The 8,349-nt window shown below is 42.3% G+C and overlaps 1 pseudogene; it reads left to right on the top strand.

Moving 5' to 3' along the window:
• Nucleotides 1–7,318: 7,318 nt before the first annotated feature.
• Nucleotides 7,319–7,975, top strand: LOC120296102 (annotated as a pseudogene).
• The last annotated feature ends 374 nt before the right edge of the window (nucleotides 7,976–8,349 follow it).

Raw genomic sequence — 8,349 nt, 5'->3', positions numbered from 1 at the left:
CGAGAAGGAGAAATCTTGGCACCATTTGGAATTGACCAAGACTATCAATCTTCCTTTACTTGTAGTTGGCACCAGAAGATGAAGCCCAAGTGAACCGATAACCAACGTGCCTTAAATCATCTAGCTCTGCCTAGGCTAAGCATTGCCCAAACTCATCAAAAGAAGGAATCTAGGTATCCAAGTTGCCTACCCGGTCCAAAGGATCCCTGATGGCATTGAAATCCCCTACCACTAACCACACTGAATTTAGCATTGTGACACTTGAACTAATGAGCTCCTCCCACAACGGTTGCCGAGATATGTATGTATGCTTCGCATAAATAACCGAGATTGCATAATCCGAGCTAGAATTTAGATACTTCAGCGTGCCATGAATCGCTTGAGCATTGGCCGAGAAAACATCAAAATTAATGAGAAAAGGTTCCATCCCACCCATATTCTCCCTCTAGGGGAGTAGTCATAATTATTCCACCAATTCCAACCTGTTAGAAGACTAGAAGAAATGGACAGGAACAACGACACTAGAACTTTGATTTCCAACAACCCAACAAAACAAAAATTATATGTGGAGAAGAAGTTCTAGACTTTAGCCTATCTAAGGAGATTCACTAGCCCCTTAATATTCCTTATACCTATGTACATATATAAATAGATACAAGGTAGGAAGACGGTTACCTCCGCTTGCCCAAACGTCGCCGGCTAGTCCCTAGTTTAAGTGAGTAGTAGAGTTGGGGGAGGGTTTTGTGCCTTGTCCTGCTGTGACACTAGCTTCGCCCCAGCATGATTAGATTTCGGAGCTCAAGAGCATTCTGGGACTTGATCATCTTTACTTATGTCACACCCCGAACTTCGAGTGCACACACATCCCTCGGTAGTCAATAAAAATGCGACATCCTAAGATGCATCGTCGACCCATTTCATTTTACTGCACATGCGGAAGCGTGACAAAAATCAATCCCCAGACAACACAAATATGGGATAAAAAAGTAGGACCACAATTTCACAAAACTCTTTTTATAAACCAACTAGTTTATACACAGATGCCAACACTAAGGTTTATGTACATGAGGTCTATCTCCAAAAAAAAAACTACTAAGCCACCTATGCTCCTGACCTTTCTGCCTTAAGCTCCGAGTTCTTCACACTAGGGACTTGAAAATGGTAACCCACGACGGGGTGAAATATAAATCTCAGTAAGGTCACGCCCTAAACTCCAATTAGGAAGATAATATACCTAGGGCGTCCTAATCACACAGCCACATAGCCACACAATCAATGAGACTCGCCTCGCCTCAGTCCTTTATTGCACGTCGGCATAATTCATATCACAAATGCATATAATAAATGCACACATCAATTGAAATGTCTTACACAATTCAATTAATCACAGGAGTCTCGATTATAAGGCCAAATCGTTACGACACGTCCATTCTATGCCATACAATTTCATCCCATAATCAGGCGTGGCTAAATCATTCATTCATGTGTTCTAATTGATTATGGCCACATAGGCACGATCTACCCGACACATAGCGGTCTTCCGGCGCAACCAGGCGTCGTCTTGCACCATCAAGAATGGAAATGTCTACCTCAAGACGGCATTCCACATAGGAGGATCGACCTAACCTTTACTATGACCGGTATTCGTTGTCAATGGCTTTTCATATAAGAGCATTGTCCACCTGACGCACATTGGGTGATGGGTTCTCAAAACCAGCACACGACCATCCAACCCCGACCAAGAACATTGTGCATTGCACTCAAACGCCTCAATTAAAATGATGTGCTTGGCTTATTTTCTTCATATTAAAAACACTTAGTGAAAATAGTTGTGTATGGGTACACGATCAAATCAAACCGGAAAAATCGATATCATTCCTTTTTAAAATCTCACTATTTAATATAGTACCTAAAAATATTTTCGGTGTCAAAACTCAACACCCAGTATTTTCTGATTAAATACCGAAATCTCATAGTTTTGGAATAATAATTTGAAAATTAACACTCAGCACCAAATTGCGCAAAGCAACACTCAATTGCATAATTCAATAACACCACGACAATCAGCATGAAATTCCGGTCACCGACTATCCCGGTATAATTTCTAGAAAAATATCAAATAATTAAATAATTTACCTATAATTAAATAAATTACAAAATAAATCAATTAAAGCATTTAATTAAATCAACCTAAACTAATCAGGCTAATTAATCAAACCAACAAATAAATCTAACCATTCTATCTAATTTAATCTAATTACACTAATTATAAAATCTAACTAATTCCTAACTAAATCCATCTAACCATCCTAAGCATCTAACTAAACCTACTAACTAACAATTACACTAACTAACTAACATTTATCTTACTTAGGCATAACTAATCCACCTTAAGTGTAATTAGTCCTCCTAATTAGAGTTTAGGATATAAACATACCGGTTCAGCACAAAAACTAGTTCACGGCGACGGTGGCGCAACAACGGCCGAAACTTGGGTTTATGGCGGCTCCAAAAGAGGCTTGAACCAGGCTGAAAAGGCCTTGCAAGCCCATAGCGAACTGCTGGGCTCGGTTGACGGGGCTGAAATGTGCGGGCTGCTGGGCTCGTGAAAATTTGCTAGTGACAAGAGGGGAAGAGGGGCACTACTAGTGAGAGGGGAAACAAATGAAGGAGCAGCTTCGGGTGAGGCTTTGCTACTAGGAGTTGGCTCAGTGGAAGGAGAAGCCACGGACATGTGGCAACTAAATGAGGGAAGTGGAACTTCAAGGTAACAAAATAAAATAAAAGAGTAGGAGCAGTTCATGGATAGAGATGGGGAGTGTTTGGTGCAGCTGGGTGGTGAAAGGGAGATGGCATGCGGCAAAGCAGAGAAAGAACGAGCTGGCGGTCTTCGAGGCAGCTAGAGTCTTTGAAGAAAAATTGAAAGAGAAGCAAAGACAGAAGGAAAAAAATGAAATGAAGAAGCAAGACTCGGCTAGTGAGAGAGAGAGAGAGTTTGTCGCACGAAGGAGAGAGGGAAGCAGCTTGGTGTGCTAGAGAAGCCACGGATGGGGGGGAAGTCAAAGTAAAATGTCTAATTAATCAATACTTAATCCCCCAAAATCAACATGTTCATCCCTTTTGTCCCCCATAATACTTTATAGCATAAAATCCCATAAATAACAAGTTTTGGTGCCAAATATTGTAGCCCCCATACTAGCCCACAAATTTCCTTCAATTGGACTTCAATTTCTTCACAAACTTCCCCAATTTGGTGACCAAATTTGCTGTGGAGGAAGTCTACACGGTTTCCACAATTTCCCTTCACTAAATAGCTCACTACAGAGGCCAAACATCCACTCAACTTGGCCCCTCCGAATTTCCTTTCTTTTTCGAATCGTCCGTATTGATTTTCTGTAAAAATCCTGAGCTAGCCAAAAATTCTTCGGAGAATGAATTGATGTTTCTAAAATAAATCGTCAAATGACCGAACTTTCAGTTTCTGAAATCGAGTTCAATTTCGCGGTTAATTTCAATCGAACACGATTTTAGCGTGACTTAACCTACATTGTAGCTTTTAGGAATTTTTAGCACATTTAACCTATGGTCAATTATTTTCGAACCACACTGTACATTTTCGACACATTGGCGACTCTCGGTTATTGTGAAAATCTCAAGATTTCAAATACGAATATAGGGTACCAAAACGACAAAAAAATTAGTCTAATATTGTTCGATAAAAGTTTTGAAATTAGGTGGAATCATCCACACTCTAATCACATACCTCTGTCGAATCAACCTATCTCTGATCTCTGATCGATTTTGGCAGTGCCATAATGATCCTTGCAGATTAGCACAGCTAAGCAGTCGATTCCTAGTTGAATTCTTGAGTCTATTGCGTTTAGATTCCTTAATAGCATTACCTAATAAGCTAATTATCTCGTGAGTGGCCAACTCAAAGAAAAGAACTATAGGTGTGTCGATGAAAACCCTAACTTATTCAATCAAAAACAAAACCTGAAAATCAGGATATTATAACTTGAGCTACTAACCAAGCTTGCAACATCATCCAAATCATCCTCCGAGCTCATAGACGGGGCTGTGGAGGTAGTTCCCTCTTTGTTGACTTTGCAAGTAGGGACGGAGAGGGAGCAGGGGCATCACAAATCTTGGGTTGCACAATTTGTCCCTTCTGGGCCGTTCAAGAAGCAAGAGTAGACTTCCCTCTTGGAGTGGGGTCACTCACATTTACAATCTAGTTTGCCCCCTAGGAGTCACCACTTGAGGATTCGCCACATTTGACACCAAGGGTTGCTTTTTCTTTCTACCCCCAACCTGTTTCCAATCCATCTCAGGAGCCCCTAGAACTATAGAGAGGTTTGGAGCAAAAGTGGGTGTCTGATCAAGGTTAGGGGAGCCATCACTAGTTAGGGGAAGCCGAGCATGTTCTCTATCATCCACCGAGGCCAGGGCCAAATTTGGGACAAGGGCAGAACTTGGGCATTGGGTGGAGCATCAGGGATTACCGCAATCAGAGGGGCTACAACTGGAGAAGGTGGCCTTGCTTGTACCGCGCATTTGTGGCCGAAAGTAGCACAAGTTGGACAAGAGATTGGCCTCCATTCGTACTCAACCGCCACCAAATGAGATTCTCCATTTAGGATAACTTCCACCAAATCATAGTGAAGGGTGTTTGGCAGAAATCTCCATGCAAACTCTTGCAAAAGAGATCATTTTTCATTTGTTCTGTTCTAAGATCCACATAGAGAGGATTCCCGATGGCGCTTGCCATCGCGCTAATCCCTGGGGCTGACCACATGGAAAACGGGAAATTCTTCAGCCTAACCCAAACTAAGATAGAGGCTTGGAGATCCTTATTCAACCCAAGTAGCGGGTGCCATTGTTGCAAAACTAACAAGACCTTGGCCACTGTCAATGGCCCATCATCCAGTATTTTCCTGCGAAAAACTGGGTCCGGGACGTGGAAGAAATAGAATCCTTCATCATTCGCCAAGACTTCAGCAAGCTTAGTTCCCCAAACATGTTTCAAGGTAGCTTCAATAAGCTTAAAGGGAAGCTTTTTACCCATATAATACCCGACCAGGCATTCATGCCATTTCGGGTCTATAGCCTCTAGGATTTCCTCGAACAAAGTCACCATAGCTTTGCTATCAACAATGGTAGGAGGTATATAGGTGAAATTATAACCTTTCATAGCTGATTTGACGACATTCACCCAAGATATAATCAAGGGAGGGGGTTTCAAGGCTGCCATGTGACGGTCTTGGGTCTGGGGTTTGTTGGTGGGGAGCCTAGCCCGACTTCTCCCTCGTCGACCATCTGCAATTGTACTTGGCTATGGCCCGCCTGGCCTTCCTTGTTAGCAGAAGGAGGCCCAAGGAAGCAGACAAATGCCTGATATGGCTTCAACCCCATCTCCCTTCAACAGCTAGTTGGGCCTTGCCCTTCTAGCCTTCACTTACAACAACCGAAGGAACTTGACTGGCAGTAGGTTGATGGTTCTTAGCTGGGCCTGAATGGCGCTCATTTGTTGTGGGCGTATCCATGGTTCAGGATTGCTACAATACAGTCGAACTAGAGAAGAAGGAGACCTACAAAACCCTAACAAGAATTGAGCATAATTACCCGAGGAGGCCGATCCAAAGAAAATGCTACGGTGGAGATGAAGTGGGAGGAAAGCCCAAGCTATCCTCCAAAAATCAGCTCCAACGACTGGCTAGACCGCCCAAGATCGCACGAAGACTAACTGGTAGCATAGTTACTCGATTGCCTAGCTATAGAGGAAGAGTGAATAGTACCCGCGAAAGTGCAAATGGCTGTACCTTATTATGTTGTTAACTTATTGAATGTGAAGTCTTTACTAATTAGGAATTTGGGTGACTGATTAACAATCTAAATATTATAATTTATAACTTTTTCACTCTTATTAAGTAGTCAAGGAATACACAATTCTTTTCCCTCATTTTCAATTATTCTCATGCCTCCATCATTGTGGCTTATTGGACACCGTACAATTGGACTTGGATAATAGAGCCTTGAAAAGACACTCTTGGAAGGAAGGACCTTACATTCTATGGATACCAATTCCCACCAATTTGGTAGTGCAAGTGAGAATATATGAGTTGGTACCTATGCTTGCAATGTGATTGTTAAGCCTTGATCTAAAGCTCCACCTTTTACTCGGCTTCAAGATAATTTGTCTGTTTGAGCATCTCAATGCCTTATAGTGTTGTCAAATCGGTGCATCCAAAATATCAGTTAATTAGGAATTTGGGTGACTAACTGCCAACATGAACACTGTATTTTATTGCATTTCCATTCCTGTTGCAATGCACTCTATTCCCTTGCTACAAAAACCTTAATGCCTCGATCGTTATCGTTGTGGCTTATCGGATGCTGTTCGATTGGAATTGGGAAAAAAGGCCTCAAAAAGACACTCTTGGAGGGCCCTTCTATTCCTCAAATCAATCATTACAATTCAATTGGAATTGGATAATAGAGTGTCACGCCAGGCACTTCTATTCCTTATATAACAATCCCTACAAGTCTAGTTGTGCAGGCGAGATAATACCCACCGTTAATTGTTACCTGTGCTTGCAAATGTGATTGTTGAGTCTCGATCTAAAGCTCGACCTTAACTTTTATCTTAGCATCTTGTAGCATTTTCAACACGTTGAATTTGAAATCTTTGCTCAAAGGGAATTTGGGTGACTGATTGCCAATGTAAACACTACAGTTTACAAATTTGCACTCCTATTACTTAGCCCAGAAATATGCACTAAATTTTCTCACAACTCTAGGATATAATCTCTTAAATGAGTATGTGCAAGACATCTAGATACTCGCATGCTCAAGCAATTAGTAGATTCCTTCTCCGCAACTCCTTTGGAATATGATATAATTTATATCATACGGTTATGATTGACTGGCCATCCGTACCAACAACAAAAGACAGAAATGATGTCATTATACAGCAAGAAATGTCAAGAAATGGATTAATTTAAGAGTAACAGTAACACTATTCTAAATAGCAAGAGATCCATGCGTTCTTTACTTGCTGGGGGAATTTGACTTTGACCTAAAATAAAGCAAAGAAATAATCTTAACATTGACGTGGATTTCCATAAAGATGTAAAGAAATAAATAGATGGATGACGAAGAGTCACGAAGTAACGTGGGGCTTAGATTATCAAAAAGTGGAAAAAGAATGAAGAAATAGAATCCCGTGTCCTTGGTTTTTAGCATGCCCGCAACTTTGACCCCCACCGCTATAACCCGAGCGCACAAAAACAAATATTGAGAGAGAGAGAGAGAGAGAATGGTGAACGCAATCAAGCTCTCCCAGCCCTTTTTGCGAGCGGCAATGAAGCTCGCCGGCATGAGACCTTGAAAAATCGAGGTCGCACCCGGTACCATCATGAACTTCTGGGCTCCAACCCGAATTCCAAACAAAAACAAGAATGCGGTCGTCTTCCTTCACGGCTTTGTCGGTGACGGCATGATCACATGGCAATTCCGGGTCCTTGCACTTTCGAGGAAGTACGCCATCTACGTGCCGGACCTCCTCTTCTTTGGTGGCTCTGCCACTGGCGACAGCCGCCGGACGGTGGACTTCCAGGCAGAATGTGTGGCGAAGGGGCTGGCGGCGCTTGGGTTGCAGCGGTGCACTCTGGTGGGGTTCAGCTACGGCGGGATGGTGGCGTTCAAGTTGGCCAAGTTGCGGCCCGAGCTGGTGGAGTCGGTGGTGGCCACGTGCTCCATACCGGCACTGACTGAGTCGATAAGCAAGGAGTGCTTGCAGAGAGTGGGGTTTCCGAGATGGTCAGAGCTTTTGTTGCCTAATTCTGTAGATGGGGTGAAGAAATTGTTTGAAATTGGGAGTCACGAGTTGCCCAGAATCCCCTCATATTTTCTCGCCTGCTCGTGTTTTCAAGGACGGTTTAGAAGTACGAGCTCCATAGACTTTTCTAACTAACTCAGGCACATGAACACCTTGAAACTCATTGGTTCGTACCACGCACTCAATTGAATATTCTCGCTTTCATACTAATCTAACCAAGTTACTATTGGAAGCCAATCCTCCTATACATATAGTCTCCTTTAGCTTGTGTAGACATCTTATATGACCAAGTTTCAATATGAGATTTATATCTAGCAACTAGCATTGCTAAAGAAAAAGGAGAGGTGGATACATAATAAAAATTTTGGGGAAAATTACACAAAACTTACCCGAAGGTTACAGCATAATATATTTACTCCGGCAAAAGAACACTTCAAGTGCCACAACTTTGGCCAAAGGGACACTTAAGTGCCATAACTTACGAAAGGTATATTTAAGTGCCATATTCG

This window comes from Eucalyptus grandis, chromosome 7, assembly GCF_016545825.1.
Source record: "Eucalyptus grandis isolate ANBG69807.140 chromosome 7, ASM1654582v1, whole genome shotgun sequence".
In the NCBI taxonomy this organism is placed as follows: Eukaryota; Viridiplantae; Streptophyta; class Magnoliopsida; order Myrtales; family Myrtaceae; genus Eucalyptus; species Eucalyptus grandis.
This window is presented reverse-complemented; position numbering and strand designations above follow the sequence as displayed.